Source organism: Tinamus guttatus, unplaced genomic scaffold, assembly GCF_059628265.1.
Source record: "Tinamus guttatus ecotype Peru unplaced genomic scaffold, ASM5962826v1 Tinamus_guttatus_pri_ptg000302l, whole genome shotgun sequence".
Lineage (NCBI taxonomy): Eukaryota > Metazoa > Chordata > Aves > Tinamiformes > Tinamidae > Tinamus > Tinamus guttatus.
The window spans coordinates 1,228,863-1,250,697 of record NW_028288836.1 but is presented as its reverse complement, the minus strand read 5'-3'; positions in this window follow the sequence as shown (position 1 = coordinate 1,250,697).

Sequence of the window (21,835 nt, the reverse complement as noted above, 5' to 3'; positions counted from 1 at the left end):
AAGCTTTCTAATTGTCAGAGAGACAATGAATGTTTTTATATTTTTGGTTATGTTTGTTGTTTCCTGAGGAGAAAATAGAAAAATGATAAAATTATTGGTAATAACTACCAGGAGATAACAAAAAAACTGGCTCCAACCCAGCAAAAACAAATTCCACAAAAAAGAAAAATGACATCAGTTAAGAGTATATAGTACTTTCCTTGTAGCTACAAAAAGAGGATTCTCATTTTTTTCTGCTCTCTTCACCTCTAAGCCAAGGAGTAAGACCCCTCACTGCAAGTGAGCAGTCCCTTTTCAGTTCTGCCACTGAAAAGCGGAGCAAAGGAACTCTTTCTCCTTTTTCAGCTCTTATATCAATATCAAGTAAAAGAATGTTTTTCATGCTTATTACTAAGATATACCCCAAATAATTCTGTTCCACCTTTTTACAAACAATCTCCGAAGAAATGGATCAGATATACCTCAAGAATCTCATCATCAAGTTGGAGCACCTACTGGCTACCAATGTAAATGGTATATACATCTTACGGAAGACATGGCAGGGACAACTTTGAGAAGCAGAACTCTATTTTCTCTGACACATGACTCATTACAGTAGTCCACAATCTACATCTGTTCAAACCTCTAGAGAGGAGGGGATTCTTATTTCCTACAAACAAATAGAAAGTCTTTGCAGAAAGCTTAGCCTAACTAGTTCTGAAAGGCATCTGAACATTTTGTCTGGTGTCTAGTAAAAGGAGAAAGACTATATGCAAAATTTTATTAAGAATCCCAAGGACTTCTTTTGTTTTATTTTCAGAAGAAAAAAGTCAATGGGAAAACACATTAGTCCGGATATAATAAGCACCAATATCCACTTAAGTCAATAGCAGAGATCTGCTATATAAAAGCCAGAAATTATCTTTACTCAATTACACCAAAAGCTGATTATTTCAGATTTAATTTGTCCTCATCCTTGTACTTTCCATCTCTGTTGAAAACAGTAACATCAAACTGAAGAAACAGATTTCCTTCCTGAGCCAACACCATACTTAGGGTTACTGGTGAGCTATTTTACCAGTACAACAGATAGTTGTTTTCACTGAACTGAATAAACTATCAAATTTACCTCAGATGCTGATAGCTGTTGTTTCTTCTATTATTTTGATCTGAATTCAGATTTATCAGAGAAAATACTGCTCTCCAGCAAGCCAGATGAAAGGGATACACTCTGCATGGAGCAGGGCCAAGCCACTAAAGGAAAAGTTTCCATGAGAAGCTGTGGTTGAAATCTCATGTCAAACTTCTGGATTAAGATTTGAAGGCTGGTGGCATTTGAACCATATCCCTTCAATAGTACACAGCAGACATGCATAAACACTACAGCTGCCTTTGAATTTCTTGATTGAGTCTCAAAGAGAAATAGCAGTCGATAAAAATGGTTTCTAGCTCTTGGTGACTCAATAATCCCAATATTATCTCCTTACAAAAAACAAAACAAAACAAAACAAAAAAACAGGATTCTGTAAAACAAGGATTCTTTTAAAATTTAACTCCTCTGTCTTTCCCTTCAGGAGTAAGAGCGAGTAAAGTTGGCATACATTAGTTCAAGACAGTTTGCACTGCAAGCTCTAGGGAATATTTTAGCCCAAGAATTTGGAACTAACAAAGTATATGGGAAAAAAAAAAAAAAAAGGAAAGTACATAGCCTGAAGGGGAAAATAAAATAGCTGACACTCCTAGCCTAACTTGAATCTCTCTGACATACAGTAGCTTGGCATTACTGATACCACTATCAATTGCCAGGTGAAGGGAGTATGTATGGTCATGGCAAACACTCTCAAGCAACAATAAAATAAGAGATAGGAAAGCAAAACTTGGCTGAGGGAAATGGTAGATCTGACACAGAGGTTAACAGATAAGATCAATGGGTTAAAATGAAGAATAAAATACACCACACAAATTAAACGGGAAATAAGGAACGAGAAGGGTGTAGAAGGACAGAAATGGCACAAAGAACATAAGACACTGAAAAAGACAAAAACAGTTAATAAATAAAATCCAGAGGAAATTAAGATTAAACAGGAGACAGAAAAAAAAAAGAGGAGAAATAATGATGAAGTGTCAACATGGTATGCTAGGCATAAACCAATAATGAACAGTCATACATATAAGTTGGTGACCACTTACTGAAATACATGCATTTCCCTAGGGCGTGGCCAGTGCTTTGCCCTTAGGAGTCTGGAACATAAAAATATCCTCAGAAACTAACCTTTCAAAAGGGCTTTCTTCAAAAGACTGTTGAACAGAGCTACAGTGAAGAACCATTTTTTTAAAAAAAAGACACACAGGGAACAAACATGATTTCAAACCTGAAAAAAAAATAAATTGCTTTTAAAAAATCACAAGCATGGTGACTTTAAATCAGAAGCTAGTTGTATGTTTTTACAATGGTTGATTATTAAAAAGATCAATGAGAAAAACATCTCCAAATTAATTCCGTATGCTTTAGAAGAAAAAGTCTCTAGTAGCTTAGTGCAGGAGCAACCCAAATAGAATTGTATGGGATTTTTAAACAGAAAATCAAATCAATCCCTATATAATTAACATTTTAAAAAATATTTAAATATTTTATATATTTATATATATACTGTAAGTATACATACATCAGTACAGAATTCCTTAAGATACATTGTTTTCTGTCTATATATCCAAATCAAGAAGAAGATAAAAAACTTCAATAGAGGGTGGGTTAGATGTGATCTGTCAATTGATCAAGATTATTTTTCATAATTTTAAAGTGAAGTCTAGGACTTTTGGAAAGGAATAGTGAACTGACTCTATACCACAGAATAATAGCCACCTACAAAATTGCAGTGGCTCAGCACAGTGATGTTGAGTCAAGTACCATGTATTAGAGAAATAATGGGGCTGCAAGGGACCTTTGGAGACCAGATAGTCTAAACATGCTGCTCAAGCAGGGTCACAAAGAGCAAGTTGCCCAGGACCCTATCCAGTCAGGTTTTCAGTATCTTCAAAGATAGAGATTCCATCGCTTCTCTTCACAATTCATTTATTTGTTTTGCACCCAAACCCACCATTAAATTCCCCAGAAGTTATGACCTTAAGCCCACAGCCTTCTTTTGCATAGATACATTTCTGTCCAGGCCTCAATCACCTCTATGGAGAGATGATCCCTAAGTCCCTAAGAGGAGAAATCTAACTACGTGGAATAAAGTGTGAGACTGAATCTAAATCTCTGTTTTTACAATACTTTCTAATCTGTGGTCTGCAGCTTCTGAGGATCTAATTATGACCAAGAGACATGACTAACAAATGTCACAGATGATATACAACAATGTTTGTTTTTGATGTTTTTAAAGGGTTCCCTTGGAAAAGTTGAAAGATTTCTTCTTATGGAAAATACAGAATTGTCTAAAAATTGTAAGAGCTAGAAAGCCACTGATTTAGCAGAGATATTATTCACCAGAGTCTTTGCTATCAGAAACATGAATGTACTTTTGTGACAGCACCACAAACTGACCACATCTTTACATGTATCTGTCTGCATCTTTTCTTTGACAAGATAAGCTGACCTAATACAAAAACAGCTCTTAAAAAAAAGAGGCAATCAAAAAAAAAAAAAAAAAAAAAACAAGAAAACAGAAAAACTTCCAGAATAGAAATAAAGGTGTTTGTAAACAATTCTGTATCCTCAAGTAGATAAGACATGCTATTGTTCTGAGGCTCTGTGTGTGTACATACATGCACATGTCTGTTCCCTATTTTTTTCAGCTATCTTCCATCCAGTGCTAAGCTGCAGAGCAAATCTTTGGCTCACTTCTCACTCTTTCCACCCTGCCCTCTGAAAAAGGAGCCCTTCCCCACATACACTCTGTCCCTCCCTTACCAAAGGAGTGACAACTTTCCTTCTGAACGTCATGCTTCTCCTTTCCCTACACCTAAACTTATATAAAAGAAATAATATTCATATAAAAACTACAAACAGCTGGAAACAAAGCAACCCGTCACAGTCACATTCAATGATAACTTATATTCTCCATATCAGAGAGATTATTTATATACATAAAAGTAGCAGAAAATTTAGGAAATTACTTTTCATTAACCTCCAAAGATAAATATTTCTCCTACTCACTATTACTCAGAAATGTCTTTAATTTCCTTTAGCATGGGATAAGGCTTATAACAGAAAACTGATGATCAAAGGTGAGAATCCATTTGACAGATGAAGAACATCGGTGAAGAACACTGGTTTATCAGACCAGAGAGTAATGCTTTAAGCTTGAATAGAAGACGAACAATGACACATTCCTGAAAAAAAAGCAAAACTTAAAATAAAACAAGTTTGTCAATGCATTTCCAAAAGTAGATCAGTGTTCCATGTGTCAGCAGTTTCCCAGTCTATAGTTTTGACAATATACATGTTACAAGCATAGTGTATTTGCTAGATAAAAAGGGAAAATGACAAGTGTAAGCCATATGATTTCAGACTCTTAATATGTTTATATATACACATGATTAGTGTAAGTACATGTGAATAGTATAAACACTTACTAGATTTTGCCTATGGACTTATACCCTTTGCTAACGGCTAGAAAGGGCCTGACAAATGTTAATGGGAGGAAGATGATGATACTGTGCCTCCGTACTGCGGGATTCCTATCTTCTGAAGCATCTGATGCTGGTTACTAACTAAAGCAGGCCATTCATGTATATCTGGTCCAGTACAGAAATTCCTAAGCACAAAAACAGAAATAAGTATTTATAGATACATGCAGTCTTATGGGGAAAAGAAGCAAACAGTTTAGCAGCCTACAGAACTGGGATTATTCACAGGCAGATTGGCGGTATTTGAATGGAAAACAAGGAGGAATTGGGACAAGAGAGAAGAGAAGAAAAAATGAATTGACTGTAGAACGATACAGTGAGTTGATTATGAGCATAAATAGTATTCAAACAGACAAACGCTTCACTGTTTCATAAGACCGGATTCACATTTTTTCAAAGTACAACAAGAGTTACTGCTGAGTTCATGCTTTTGATATTATGTGTAGAAACATCCAAAATATGCTTCAGGACACGAAGTACTCTAATGAAAATAACAGCATCACGCGTCTCTTCTTCAGTATAATCTTAAATATTTTACTGAATGATTTAAATGTGCAAAGGTAAAAGAAAGTAAAAACTGAAAGAAGATACAATTATTTCAGTGAAATGATTAACAGTGTCATCTTACAGTATGTCAAAAAAGTCAATCATGTGACCAGAAAACTGAATTCACAGATATGTAGCGCTGAAATGACAATTTTAGTTTCTCCTTGTGAGACCCTGTGACCTCTCTCAAAAAAGTTTCTATGTAAAAGGAATTAATGACTTCTCTTTAATGAAAAGTATTGATTTTCTGAAGAGTGCAGGCTTCAGCTACAGTGAAAGATTATTTGGGAATTTTGTCATAACTGAAAGGTAGAATATATTTCAGGGAACATTCCAACTCCATATTATATGGGATGTCCTTGCAAAGACATAATAACTACCTCAGGTTACTCAGATATACATGTTGCTCTTAGAATGCCATTCTTCTAAAGACTCATCTCTTCACTTTAAGAGATGAGTAAAGTGAACTCATCATTCTTTACTTTAAGCAGGGTAAATGAGAAGACCTAAAGTTTTGCAGAACAGGGAACACTAGTCACCGGCATATTTTAGGGTCCTGAACTTTATGAAGATACTAATTCACACAGCACAGTCCAGAGTATTTAGCTTTTCATCATTTGGGCTTGGCTGGTAATCAAGAACTGAACATAAACCAGTGCGGAAAATAAGTTTTCACAAACTTACGACACAACTGGGATGTCTCAGATTTCACTGACACCCATAACTTGATTTTAGTGCTAGGAAAGACCCCATCTTGTCAGTGTGAAAGCACAACTCTCCAACGCTTTGTTACCAGTCATTGCCTAGAACATATCCTATCCTGATAATGCTGTAAAGCCATTGGTCATGGTAAGCCAGCTTGTTTCTGTGAAAGGAAAGACCCCACAAGGGATGGCAATGTTTGAGGGCAGAGGGAGGTTGTTTTGTTTCATTTTGTTTTGTTTTTTAAGGTTTTAAGGTTTGCAAACATGCGTTGAACCCCTTTGGAATTAATACAAAGACAGCTTTATAATTTATAGGATCCATTTGATGAAAATTAATACAGCCACAGCCACATTTGACTCCTATCCCTACTCACCTCATAAATCCACTTAAAAGACTTTTCTCTTTACATCATCTTGAAACTGAAAATGGTGTGTTAACCACATTTAACCATCTATGTGGCTCATGGAGCAGATGATTAAGCCACTTTTAAGAAAAAACACACACACACACACAGAGAAATAATGCCTTGAACATGGAAAAGAGAGAATTCCTAGAAGATTTTTCTGGACTAAACACACAGGACAACACAAGAGGTCACAAAATTTCTACTGTAGCTCAATACAAAGAGTAATTTCTGGGATGAGTTTTTAACGCTTTGAAACTCGAAAGGCTCCTGAAAAATGAGCTAACTCTTGCCAACTCAATATACCATGTCAGAGTTGGTATTCTATTTATTAATAAAAAGAAATCTGCATAATTATTATATACTACATTTCTTTTTTGATTTACAGAACAATAAACTTGTGTCCTAATTGAAAACACAGTGAAGTCCCTAGATTTTGGACCAGATATCCATAGAAAGTAAAATCATGCCTAGACCCAAATCATCCCCAGAAGGCAGCCATTTAAAATTCAAAACTGAATCTAGGTATAGTTGTTCTGTGTTGGTTGGAGACTGAGTTATGCGGAAAGGACTGATGGAGGAGAAACAGAAAGTAGAAGAAAAACTATGAAGTATCATACCAAATAAATCTAAATAATTTTAGCACCTGGTGGCTGACCTGCTAAAAAGCTGCTCTGCAGAGAAGATCCTGGGGGTTCTGGTGGACAAAAAGTTGATCATGAGCCAGCACTATGCACTATAGCCAAGAAAGTCAATGGTCTCCTGGGCTGCATTACGAAGAGCATTGCCAGCAGGTTGAGGCAGATGATCCTTCCCCTCTACTAAGCCCTGATGAGGCCACATCTGTAGTGCTGTGTCTAGTTCTGAGCTCCTCAACAGGAGAGAGACATGTTGCTACAGGAGTGAGTCCACAAAGGGCTACTAAAATAATTGAGGGAAGAGAGCATCTTTCTTATGACAAAAGGCTCAGAGAGTTGGAAATCTTCAGCCTAGAGAAGACTGAGCAGAATCCTACACATGTGTATGAGTATCCAAGGGGAGGATGTAGAGAGGATGGGGACAGACTCTTTTCTTTCTTTGACCGGTGATAGGACAAGAGGCAACAGGCACATAAATTTGTCTGAACAGGAGGAAAAACTTTTCACTGTGAGGGTAACAGAGCACAGAAACATGTTACCCAGAGAGGCTGAGGAGTTTCCTTCCTTGGAGATATTCAAAAGCTACAGGGAGGCTTCAGCAGGGGGGTTGGACAATAGATGATCTCCAGGGGTCTCTTCCAACATCAGTCATTCTGTGGTTCTCTGATATGCCCGAAACAGCAATGATTGGCAGTCCAGTAACATACACAAAGTGCTTTAATAAAAATCATGTTTTGTCTCCTTACCTGATATCCCACTCTACCTGAGCTAGAAGTCAGGCCACTGATATGTCACTAAGAGATGGGGAGCTATGATGGGATCTCAAATTTGACAGCATGCTGTCAGCATTATTTCTCAGTGAGCCCCATCCTCCGCTGAGCCTTACTGGGCTTCATAAGCTCTAGAGCCATACTGCATCCTAAAACTAGAACAAGCTACCACAACTAGATTAAACTTTTTTAAAAAACAGATAAAGGTCATAATGAGATGGCTAGAAATAAAAATTATTTGTAAACAATTTTCCCAAAGTTTTCCTTTGGCTCTAGGCTTGATTTCAGTCTAACTGAATAGTTGCTTTCTGGAAAAAAATATGCCTGGGGAAAAAGATCTCACCATCCCAAGCATTTAGTTTATTTCTGCTCCCTATTTTTATCAGTTTACTGGCTGCTTTGCACGTAGGGTCCTTTTCTTCGCTCTTTAACTTTCTCTGCCTGCCCTACATCATGCTCTGTAAGGGTACTGCCAACTAGGCTCAGGTTTTCATTTGAGACCACTCTCCTTTCCTCCAAGAGGCTCCAGCCACCCCAATGTACATCAAACAGGGCAAGAAGCATTTACCCGCCCTCCTCAGGACTTAACCACAACCTTTGGGTGTAAACAGTTATTATTCAACAAAATAAATAAATAAAATTAATAGCATCCATCATAGAACATAATCATGATCTTCCAACACTTGAGTGGCCCCTTTCAGTCCTCATGACCTGTGCAGAATTCCTTAGCCCATAACTTTTAGCTGCAGCAAAGGCATATGTCTCCATTTCCATCCTTTCTTTTTCTTTTGCTGCAGATAGCTGTTGCTATTACTTGCTTCCTGCCCTCCCTCTGGCAGTGGCATTTATGCTGACCATCTATTGAACCTCTGCCTGGGATCTCAAGTGCGTCTTTGCGGACAACACCAATTCAACAGGTGAAATGCAATGCAAATACCCTGCTGCAACAGTGGAAGAAGGAGCCCATGAGTATTATCTTAGCTGTTTGCTTTGGTAACCACTCTTCAACCTGATCACTGCTAAGCATTTTAATTAGGAGTTTGGGCTTTTTCCTCTTTTTGTTCAGGAAGAAGCATCTAAGCTTTTTCTTAGATATTAATAGAGAGCTATGAAAATGGCCACACCTAAGTACTACTACTCTGCCTTCCCTTCAGCCTACCTGTAGAACTGCTTTTCTTTCATGCAGTAATTTACTTATAAACCTAATCTGTCAATATAAGTGCAAAATTCATCAACACATTTCTGGGGAACAGATATATAACTCACACTGAAATCCAAAGCACTTTTGAATCTCATAAATTTGTCCTTGCTTAAAGCAGCACGTGCTCACAATGTGTGCAGAGGAAAGATCCTTGCAAATGCCAACAAGACAAATGAATGGACTGCATTTGCAAGAATTGCCAAAATTCTCCAGCCAATACTTGTCTAGGTCTTCTGTGATCTTTAGCAGTTAGCTCTGTGGACAGTGTGTTTCCTGAATGGAAAGCAGCAAGCACCAGGAATCTCAAACAGCCATTTTGATGTCCTCTCTGAAGCTTTTACAGAAATGCCACACAATTTTATTCAGGAAAATGTCCAATTTTCACTACCAGGAGTTCCATATATATATATTTTTATATTCTATGCTCTCCTCCACCCTTACCTACCTTCTCTTGTTTATGCCGAAAACATAATCAGTGAAATAGTTTATTTGGAAAAGTGTAATCTTGCGAAACAGCTAAGACTATTTATCTGCATGTGTTAGCTACTATTAAGTAACCTATTAAGGCTACTTATCTCAGACCACACTTCTGTCAAAGTGCAGAATAATTCTCTCTTAAATAAAAGACAAAAGTGCAGTAATATTCAGAAGACTAAAGCACACACAGGTTAAGATGTCTGAAATACCAGCCTTTGTTTAAGTACATCCAAGAAGGGAAATCAATATTCCTCAGGAGAGCATTTTGTTGGTACAGCTGCTGTTGCTGAGACTGGCTTAGTCTAGTGTTCTCTTTAATACACTCTAATGGCAACCATAAGATTGAGACTGTGCAGACAGACATAATGAATTTATATTAAAAACACAACAACATAGAATTCTAATTGCTTTGTCCTGGATGGTTACTTTATATCTTGAAAGGATTGTGTTTTTAAGTTCATGATATTTATGAATTACAAAATTAAGGCCTTTCTTGTAGCAATGATTAGCATGAAAGCAATTGCTGTTGCAGCTCATCCCTTAAGAGCTTCAGCACAAAGAAACCAGCATGCTCAAAAGCATTTTCATGTTTTACCATTACTATTGTAAAGAAAATGCATGGTTTTAGCTAGACAGGCATTTTCGCTAGCATTATTATAATTCTTTGAAGTCTGTATCCCTCAGAGGAAAAAAAAAATGTGTAGTGTGCTTGCCATTCTGTGAAAGAAAAAAAAAAAACCCTTTGTATCAAGCGTTATCAGACCTCCCCACTCTGTCACTAAACATGCTCACTGCCCTGGATGTCATTTGTCATTCAGCTATTAGATTCTCTGTCACTGCTTTGGAAACCTGAGAGATGCAGGCAAGAACTATGAAAAAAGCTACTGGAGAAAAAAAAAAAAGAAAAAAAGAAAAGAAAGATGATGCCATGGGGGAGATTGAACAGGAGTTTAAAAAAAAAAAAGACAAAAAAAGACAAAAATGACATACAGGGAGCACAAAGCTGACAGCCTCAAAATGAGTACTGATCAAACACAGGTTACTACCTTGAGAGAGATCCCTGGAGGTGAAATGCGTCATCTTTCTCTTCAAAATAGCTACAATTTGAATTAAGAAAGCATTGGCAATAAGGCTCAATGATATATTGCAACCTTGCAATAAAAGTTAAGCAGAAAGCATGTATACAACTTGCACATCATGCTTCAATATATGTGTACTGCAACCCCTCCTGTCCCACTCTGTCTTTATTAACCATGTCTGAAGTGGCCTGTGCTCTGTTTGACGCTCCCTGGGACCTGCTCAGGTGCCTTGGGGCCTCTCTGCAAGCAGAATGGCCATCATCAGCCCAGGCACACCAGCCATTTTTGTCCACATTCATCTCAAATTATGCTTATCCACATACACGCCTTCACCGTGTCAATACTGAAACACTATCTACTGCATGAAGCGGCTGGTTGTTTCAGTGGGTGGAAGAGGATGCAACTACACCAGAAGATACTGTAGTGGAGTATATTGAAGATACTAGCTTATTCCGAGTACATGTGCATGCCTCAGTTTTCCTGTTTTTCTAGATGGCATTTGTATGAAAAAAAAATAATAACTGCTGTCTTGGATTACTGTCTTGAGTTGGAAGATACTCAGGCTATGCAAAATCAGGAATCAACAAGAAAAGTGCAAATGGTGTTTGAGCATATTACTGCTCTCAATATAGAGGATGTGATGGGACATCTTTTCTCTGTGTCTGTCGGGGCACCACCGGAGCTGGTGGATCCCTAGAATCTGGGGTCCGATGGCTTTTAGCAGGGTTCTAATAATCAAATCCCAAAGGTAGGCAGTGACAAAGGGAGCAATTAACATCCAGCAAAAAAAAAACCCCAACAGTGGTGACTGTTTCTGGACCCTCTGTTGGACCCTCTGCTGGAACACAAAAGTATCTGCAACCATAGTAAATAGACATTGATGTGATTTGAACAAATTTACTGCCAGTTTAATCCAAGCTGCTATGGAAAACCTAGGTTTTAGGCATTTCTCAGGTTGGCAGCCCAAATTAATGGACACTTGGGGATCAATTTCAGTTACCCATATGTGTTTAAATCTTCTTAAGCCATCTGATGAAGTCCCACATGACCTTCAATTACAAGTCCAGTCAGTTACAGCTTCTCTGTTATTTAGGCTAGGCTAATGTGCATACTTTGGATTCCCTTGGATTCCTTTAAATGCCTATGTTTAGGCAACAGAATCATGTCCTTAATCTCTACTTTATGAAGTTATCGGTGAAATGAAAATGACAATTTATTGCAAAAGTTATAATGAAAATTCACTTATCCGAAGAAATCAGATAGTTCAGTGTTACAGATAACAGAAATACTAGTGAAGAACTTAGTAATTTGTTGTTCTGTGCTTTGCAATAGATTTACCACAGAGACACATGTTTCATCCAGAGAAAAAGAGAACACAGAAGACCTAAACATTCAGATTCCTCATTATAGGTCAGATGCTGCCTAGAGGAAGACTCACTGACCTATCCCACTTAGCCAGTGAACCTGCTGTACTTTAATTCAAAGTCAAGTTCAATTCTTTATGTTTAAGATTTTAGACTTTCTATAGAACTTTGGTCAAAGAATTTATTTTTTTGCCACGCTGTATCTTTTAACTTTAAAAAAGTGACATTATGAAGTTTTAAGTCACTTCAAACTGCTTCAAACGAATATGTTCAAAAGGCTGTGAAATCACTTTTTTTTTTCCACTTTTGCTGAATGGCAGTAAGTTATTCTTAGATGAAGATAAAAGCAACTGCTCAGGTGTTTGCAATAGCTTAATGAAACTTGTACAAGCTGGAAAAACAAAGCCTATGCTATGGGGCGTGGAGGTGTCTGTGAAAGATTTTTATTCCTGTTCTTGATGAAAATTCAGTTATCTATTTCTTATACACTCCAAGAAGGAAAAGCGTATGATAACTAATGTGAATGCACAGGTTTCTACTAGTATTTCATCAACATCATAATAGGCCCATGAAGGAGTTTGATATAGTAAAAATAATGTTTTGCTGGATTTTTTGAAGCCAGTTCTAGAATTTAGTGCACTTTAGACCAGCTGGTTCCCCTAAAAAATGACCTTTCCATTTCACTACAGTGTAGCTGGAGACAGACCACCTACAAGGTGGTAATTCAAACTAGACAAATGTTACAAAGCAGAGTGTTAAAGCTCTGCTTGTCTCAGGGACAGAGCTGTACCAAAAAAGCAGAAGAGAGATACTGACTGGATGCAATACATTGACCAGAGGCCTATACAACTTACTTTGCTGCCAGAAGTGCTTGAGGGAGCCTACTGAGAGGTGGCCTACTGGAGAGGAAGAGGTGTCTGTATCAACCAGAAGACAGAGGACTCATGCATAGAACATCAAAGCGGACTAAGGCAGATGGCCAGACTACTACTGCAGAACTGGAAGGCAGATGGCCAGACTACTACTGCAGAACTGAAAATCAAAACATGATTTTCACTCCTTTAGAAGAAGTCTAGCCTGACATGCAGCATAAGTCCAAGGAAGAGAGAGCTCACTCACTCTTTCTTTTCAAGCCTTTTACCAGTGGGGTCAAATAATGAGGAAAGATACCACCTATTTTTCTTAGACACTACAGTGCCGTATTTCTCCAAGTGTTTGAAATCACTCATTGCTTTCTTAACGTGGGTGGGTCTAACATGATTTCTTATAGCTAAATCTGCTAAAGGCCTTGCCAGTATATTCCAAATAAGTAATTAAGAATTCACAAACTAATTCAGTGTTATTGAATTACATATCGAATTATTAGGGGACCCTGTGAGGGGAGGATGGACAACCCAGGTCCAGAGGTCCAGAGGAACCTAGACAGAGGTTTGCTGCAGGCAAGTCAGAAGCTGCCTTTGACTCCTGCCAGAAAGATATTTTTAACCGGAGCAGACTGAGCTCTCTCCAGAACATGCTCTTTACTCCTGTACGTGGAAATGAACAGCTGTAAGTGGAAACTTATACTATTATTTCCTTGCTACCAGGCAATCAGGACTGCACTCCTGTTCAATGAGAATATTTCCCAGTTTCTTGCACAACCTCTTTCCTCACCTGTTTGTCTCTAGGATCTGCCCCTGTGGTTGTATGCTCTCTGCAACAACAACAGTTTTACCTTGCTTGCCTGAGGTTCCTGGATGTTAATGGACTCTCTTACTGATTCATCCTATGGGATTTTTTTTTCCTCAAAATTCATCATATTCCTCATCTAAAAAAAGGAAAGAAAAAGGAAAAAAAACAAACAAAACAAATAAACAAAACCTTGGTATATAACAAAGAAAAAGCAGATGAATGTGAAAGGCAGACAACAGGTGCAGGTAGGCAGAGTACTAGTAGAAGTCTAGCAATGACTGAATAAATGTCTTACGGCTTCATTAAGTTGATCATGTGTGACTAGCTGAGACTACAAAAGCACACTGTTTTAAAGCATTTTTTTGTTCTTTTGGCTTTCTCTGGGTAACTTTCCTTCTTCATTTTGAATAAATTTTTTTTTTTTAAGGCAGAATGCCTGAAATGTCAAATGATAGCTTTTCCGTGGTGAGATTTTATAAATGACAGTTTTTGCAGTAGTTAGTGACTTAATGCATTGCTTACTGGAACTAGCATACCCAGTGTCTTTTTTTTCTTTCCCTGAAGACTTACAGTAAGGTTATTTTAAGTCACTAAGCTTCATACAGTCATAGCTTAGCAGAAGCATTCAGGGATTCACTTTCAGTTATCAGTTTCACATTCTTTTCATAAAAGATTGTATACATTTTCATAAAATACATTGTATACATTTTACGAGGGTGAATATGGATTTGGACTTCAAAGATTTCATTAATTTGCCAATTCCTAAGCAACCGAACAGTTTTCTGTTCTTGCTTTAAAGAAAGTAAATTTCTTCAATCAGTCTATCTGGCCATTTCCTACTAAATACATTCTTATGGGCATATGTATGCTAATACAAGAAACCATATGGATTCTAAAACCAATTTTCTTAATCTGGGACTGTTCGTCCAGTTCCTCAAATGAGAATCACTTTCTTCATTTCAACTTGTTTAAAGTTTCTGGAAAATATTAAAGTTTTAGTTTAGTAGTTTTTATTTACTTAGCATTTACACTTTAATTGATAAGGTGCAAGATATGAGAAAAAATAGTTTTATGGTGTATAATATTTAGTCAGTGTTGTGTCTTTAACCTATCAGGTTTTGATATCCTATGTGAATGTTACTATCTTTGTCATGTTCCAGACAAGATTATCATGAGATGCTAGACAACCTTTGGTCATCCAGACCATAGTTACTACTCCAAGCCATTGCAAAATTTTATAACTTGAATGTGGTATTCCTGCAGATGTTGCTATCTGACAAAAATAAAAAAGGAGAACTTAGAACTAAAACTGCACGAAGGATCTGCTGAAGCCAGACCAAGAAAGTTCAGGATGAAGTTTTCACTGTTGCATTTTGACTGTGCAGAGACTTCAGAATCCTGAGTGACAAGGAGATGAAATGAAAATAAAACTGCCTATGTCCGTAAAAATGAAACATTTACTTTGTCTACAACCAAAACATGTAGTCATGTAAAAATACACTCAATTATGTCAGAGATGGCCAACATTTTTTCAAATAATATTGCTCTGCATGCAATAGCCTCTACTGTGCAAACACACCTCAGTAGTGCCTTGAAATCAGATTAGATGGGATGTGACAGACTACGTCAGCTGTCCAATTCAAATGCACCTGAAAACATCTGTATCCTGCCAGGCTTCTTAGCAGCCTGCAGATAACATAGGATACAAATATCCAAATTCCTACTAGAGTGTACTTTTCAGCGCCAGGCAAACTCCTTTGCATGTAGCCCTAACATTCAGTAGGGTAAGCAATTTGCTTTTTGGAGCTGAGGTGTTTCTGAATATGCACAGTCCGCTCTTTTAAAGCAGGACATGCCTCTGTTTTGGCTGATTCACTCCATTGTTAGCTTGTGCACCCCTCGGGATCATGCAGTGGTGAGTCAGGCATTTGTAAACAGGAGGGGGAAAACACAAATGAATAGAGACAACCACAGGCTTTTTTTTTTTTTTTTTTTTTTTTGTGATCAAAGGCCTCAGAGAAACCATGCAAAAAGAGCATGGTTATTTATTGAACAAAACCCATAGCGTGCTCTTTCCTGAACAACCTCAGCAGGGCTTGAAGCTGGCATTTCCCGCTATTGAACCATTTGCACCTCAAGAAGAGATAAGACACGCTTTGGGTTGGGAGAAGGGGCTGAACTATACACAGCGCCTGCTGTTAATTCGCTGCTGAGGGACCGCAGGGAGGGCATTCAAACTAAGTCATTTTCAAGGGCTGAGACATGATTTTAGATCTATTTCATAACCAAAAAGCAAGTAAGGGTAATGTGTTGGCTTTGTAGGTCTACACACTGGAACAATACAGGACAACCTACAATAGAAGCATTTGCTTTCTTACAAGCAGGGCCAGTTGGAGGAAGTTTTAAGAAACAACATTGCTGTGAAAAGATTTTGCAAACACAAAGCCAAATAAACTAGTTGGTATTATGTCAGATGCGTAATGTTTAAGCTTATTGTTTTTTGGCAGCAGTGGTTTAGTTTTTCTGGGCTCAGAGCCCAGTTTCTGTTTAATTTTCTGTACGGTTTCATAGCAGCCTAATCTCTGCATAGAGATGGCTAGCTTGTAAATGAACATATATCTCACTGTATATATTAATTATAATTGAAGCTCAGGAGCTTGCTCAGATCCAAGATCCAATTCACCAGCTCAGATCCAATAGAATTCTTCTTACTTTTATACTATATTATTCCTAAGCTAATGACTCTCATGGATACAGTAAAGCCCTTGGCAGAAAAGTTGGTTTTCTGTGGAGTCAGCCCTAGTGTCAGCTCTCATTGCCAGTGCCACCTGCCACCTAACATGGCAGCATTAGCTTGTATAAAATAAGCCTGCATGTTCTCTGCATTTGCACACTGCTACAAATATGTGCATTTGTACATGCACTTGCACTTAGAGATATACTTAAGATACCAAAACTTAAAAACACTAATTCTGTACCACCCTGAAAACCAAGGTCATTATTTATATTAAAAGCTGAATATATCCTCCAGTAGTCTGCTTACATATGCATATAATCACCTTGTTTTACAGGCTTATTGATTCTCCAAAGGCTGGAGTGTGAAATTACAGTTGGGTGAGTAATGAAAAATACCCAAGTCTGGCAATTAAATGTCCATTTAGTGTTGCACTTGCTTTCTGTGAAAGGTATTTTTTTTTTAATTTTCTTGCCAAAAAAAGTTAACAGAATGAAATATGTTTTATTGTTCACAGCAAGTGACCTGTGCATCTTTTTTAAAAATTATTTACTTCTGCCAGAAAAGTTTGCAAACCCTTTCATTCATAGAGCAGAAAGAACTTCACTTTTTTGACTAGTGGAAGAAACTGACAGTTTTCAATTACAGAATCATAAGATCAGACTTTTTAGCACTAAATTAAAACCATGGATGCAAATAACGGCATTTTGATATGCTCATGGTTATTTTCCGAGGTAGGGGAAAAATACACTACACATACTCAACTGTGATAGCACAATTAGTCCTAAATCATATAGCTTTCTGTGAATTTGGATCAATAAGTTAAAAATGTTTATTCATTGCTTCCTCTCCTACCTATCACATCCACTCATTGGTTTTATATTATTGACTGCTTTGCGCCAAACTTGTCTGAATTAAGCACCATCTCTTTTATACTGAGGGCATACCTAATGCTATTCTAAAGATTTTCTGTTATATCAGATACTTTGAGTCAATAATTACCTCTAGTGACAAACACATCATCCACTTTTTTTCTGAACAATCACCTCTGTTTAGACTGTCTAGAGGGCTTTGATCTCCGACTTCCCTTTTTCACTAATGAGAGTAACCATAATTGTATGTGGCAATAATGAAGTAATATGACAAGAATGAACATAGTAAAATGCTCATTCTTTTTTTTTTCTTTTGCCCAAACAGACTGCAAGGGTAAATAGTACTGTATAGTAATACCGTTTCCTCTTTTGTGCAAGCTCTTATCATGCAAAGTCATCTTTAATTTAAATAGCTGAAATGTAACTCCTTAAATGAAAATATTTAAGCATCAGTATCTACCACTTTGAAATGTCCCCAATTCAGACTTTGCATATTTCAATTGCAGTAGGAGACCATTACTTTGGAGAAATATTCCAATCCAGAGGTTCTGCCTTAATCTCACCATTTTACTTTCTGAAAAAGAAAGCTGGACTGTTTAGTCCCTTCCATCAGGTCCTGAGACTATTATGTCTACACAGCCATCTTAAAATGCAACAAAAGAGACTTCTCATTCAGAGAAGGAATGATAATCAATCACATGTAAACCTCCTCAATAGACCCAAGAGCGTGTTTGTTTCTTGAATATCAAAGTGGGACGTCTTCCCAGTCAATGTGCACTGCCTCCTTCAAAAATTATACATGCAGTGTAGAAATCATTTGCTGAAATTACTGGCCCAGGTCATGCCAGAGAAAGACAAAATGGCAACAACAGTCTCATTACCCCAGAGAAATGTTAGGTAGCAATGCAACACATTCAGTCAGTAGCAACCAAAGGTCATTAACACATCATTGCCTTTTAAGTACATTAAGACACTCTGGTCATTAGACACACCTAGTTACAATTAGTCCTAACCATCCTCATCATTGACAGCCTTAATAAAGAAAGCAGAAATGAATTTGAGGTTGAGCCACACTGGCAAAAATCATACTTTGATGTACTTTCCTTGCTGTTGTGGTCCTGTATGTGTCCTATTGAGTGGACTTCCATTTCCATTGCATTTGCACGGATCAATTTAAATTCAATTAAAAATAAAAATAGAACTGCAAAAAAAGCTGCATCCTGCTAGCTGGAAGGGTTTTCCCCCTCCCTCCGTTTGAAAACCTTAGTTAAATTCAATGGGTAAAATTCCCATGAGGGAAAAATAAGAAAGTTATTTTTGTCATAACTCATGCAGTCTCAAGTTAAGTTTCACAGATTGTGCTTATCTTGACAGACAGGTGAAAAAAAGAGAGGTCTATTTTTACTAATTTACTTAGGGCTTTTTCCACGAGCGGTTCCATTTAGAAAACCTAGAAATATAAGCTGCTGTGAAGTTAAGCATAATAAAAATAGGTGAAAGAATTAGGTCCTTTATCGGGTGATTTCTGGATTTATGAATCAGAAAGTTTGTAGGAATGGGATGGATTTTCTCTTTTCGGTAGGGATTTTATTTATTTTTGTCCCTTCTAAGATTAAAAAAATAAAACTGCAAAATGCCAGTGCATATAAGGAAAAGTCTAGTTCTTGAATTCAAACTAAAGCAGTTACGACAGGTTCCACATGATTTACTTTTATGTGGTTTGCTTTGAAAATATATCTCAATTAAGAAAACAATCTGATCTTGGTATTCATAAACAAGCAGCAATGCACAGGCAGTTTGGTTAGCTCTAGATTTTGTAACATCTAAGAATTCTCCCTTTTACACCATCTCAAATGAGTACTCGCATGATACTGTCTGAAATTGTGATCATAATCTGAGGTACCACAAATCAGTTCCTTTTTTCACTACTCAGCTTGGTTGTGGAACCTACATCTTTTGTACCCTTACAATCAGAGATTACATATACTTCTTCTTTTGACACAATACACAGCATATGAAAAACTATTCTTGATGCTGTATATTTAGTTGTTAACCTAGACTCCACAGCATTGCTAGTATGCCAGGGTACCCAAAATTGAAAAGTGTGGTGAAAAACACCTGAGGAATGTGTCCACCAACAATTAGTCTCTAAGTTTCTCAGATAAACAGCTTTTACCAAGAAGATGCTTCCTTTTCAAAACATTTGCCCTTCACAAAACAGTTCATTGAATTGAATGGTGCCAATAGTTAGCAACCATTAACTGACACCTAACCAGCTCTTTCTTGTAGCAGATTACATTATGCCTCCTGCTGATATACTAGAAGAATTTACTGTCTCTTCCTCCAAAAGAAACTCTCCTGAGCTAAAGGCCCGAAACTGATTGTTTTCTACTGAGAGTTTTATAAAGAAACAAAGAAGCAAAAGAAATTAAAAAAAAAAATTATATTGTCTCTTGCCATCCTGGTTTTCCTGAAATAAAAAAAAAAAAATGACCAGCTGGTCCCCAGAGTTAGGAGATATGTCATTTGAGTAGTGACGTCTTTAGTTTTAAGCCTAAAAATAATAAGTAATTAAAGTGACCTCCCCACACAGACATGCTAATACAGTCCAACAGCCACAGTTCTGGAAGAAGTAGGTGAGGATATTGATGCGTAAGGTCCTATGACCTTTTTGAATGTCTTTCCTATGACCCCTGGGTTTTAAGAACTGTAATAGAGTCTGTAGAAGTCCAATTTGTTGGAATTTCTTTAATGAAAATCTTAGATAACTTTCTTTGTAGTGCTGAAACTGTGACACCATTGAACACCACAGTGATGACTAGATGGTTTCTCCTAATTGATTGCCATAAGATTTATCACAGAGTAAAGTAAGGATCTATAAAATGTAATTACGGCGATCTCAGTCTAGATACTATAGATTAAACTCTGACTGTTAGTGGACATAAACAAATGTTTATAGATGTGAGACTGAAGGTAATTAAATTTTATATCATCTCATCTTGTTCACCTGAGGACTTTGTACAAGGGCAAGCCATAGTAATATCCCTCATTTCCTAATTTAGAAATTGGAAAAAGATTGACCACAAAATCATACTCAGCCTCTTTCAGTCAGTCCATGAAGATAAGCTACAGTTAAAAGAAATGGAAAAGCAGATTTGTTAGCTATGTGATTTTGAAAATATTTAGGTTTAGAGGGCAATATTTTCTCTTGTGGATAACTGGAAAAAGGTTTTTGAAATGTATAAACACATCCATTAGATCAAGTAAGATCAATCTTGATGTTGGTTTCATGTGCAGTAGTCATTAGAGTCTTCCCATTTGCAGACACCCTCTTCAGTGAAAAAAATATGACTGTTGATAACTGTCTTACAGAACGGTGCTTTTCAAGACCTAGCTCTTAAGTGAAGAGCTACGTAAAATTGTTCCGTAACAAGAAGTCCACAAAACAAGCAAATTATTCTGCTCCTCCTGAACATACAAAGTGAGAACTTTGCAACCTTCTGCCTACTAACTACCTCAAGAGCCTTTAAAGCCTGGTTAATGATTCAGTACAACTTCTGGTGGAAGCTATCTGAGGACATCTTCATCTTCCTGGAAATCACTGTGGTATCTGACAGCTAGCAACATTGCAGGTTTTCATACTAGGGACTGATTTAAAGATCAGAAATTTCATTCTGTCCCAAGAAGATATGGAAGAACTCAGCCCAGGCCACCAGTTAGTTGTCCCTAGAAGTCTTTGACCAAAGCAATGCTCAAAACCTCCCCAAAAGGAAATGTCCACAGCCCAAAATAAAACTTGGAAACGAACGCTAAGCCAAAATGGGATAAAGAGTTTGTTTTCTGTTGTCCATGCTCGTAGATGCTGTGTATCTTCAAAGGGAAATAAATTAGAAATTCCAATAGAAGTATTACTTATACATAATATACCTACATGATATCTATATATCACATTAGGCACATGGTTTGTTGCTTATTTGTTCATGTTCCTAGAAGTTAATTATTTTTTGTAGAATACTTTAGAATCTTTAAAAAGCATGTTTAATTAAATATTTCACCTCAGCCCATTACTCTTAGCAATGTTCTCTTACCTGAAAAAAATGGATGTAGGGAAATATTAAGAGTTAATCATTACATACAGCTTATTCCTATTTTACTCTTTTTTTTTTTTTCTTCTTCAGTGTCCATGTAAAAACATTTTTGACTCTTGGAAAAGAAAAATAAGTGCTTTCCCAAGATCTCAATGGAGTTTTGGCTTACAGGTCACTGTCTCCAGTTTCAATAACAAGTTGCTACATTAAGTGAAATCACAGCTACCCATCCAGCAAGAAGTTGATTTATAATACCTGTCTAGCCAGAAATCACTGAAATATTTTGCTGGAAATGCAGCCAAGATTAATATAATTCTGCTGTTAAGAAAGCCTGGCTAGCAGCACTCTCTTTTTTCCTCTGTGTGTTCTATATGCTTTGTGTTGCTGTGCTCCAGTCTGCTGCAGCATACGTCGCATTCTCCCTTAATGAGGGAACTTCTGCATCCTCTCTTTTTTCCCCAGCAATTTGATTCTCTCTGCAACAGTTACCTAGGCAACTACAAGGTTCTACTCCCACATTTCTAAACTGTCCACTTTATCATTAAGAAGAAAGCTGAGAGAGACTGTGTGTCCTCTAATAAGGGAATGCCTTTCATCTTTGATATGATATGAGAGAAAGCCTAATGCAGAGGCAAGATTAATCCATGCTACCTGTTCCACCAATGGGAGTTTTTGCGTA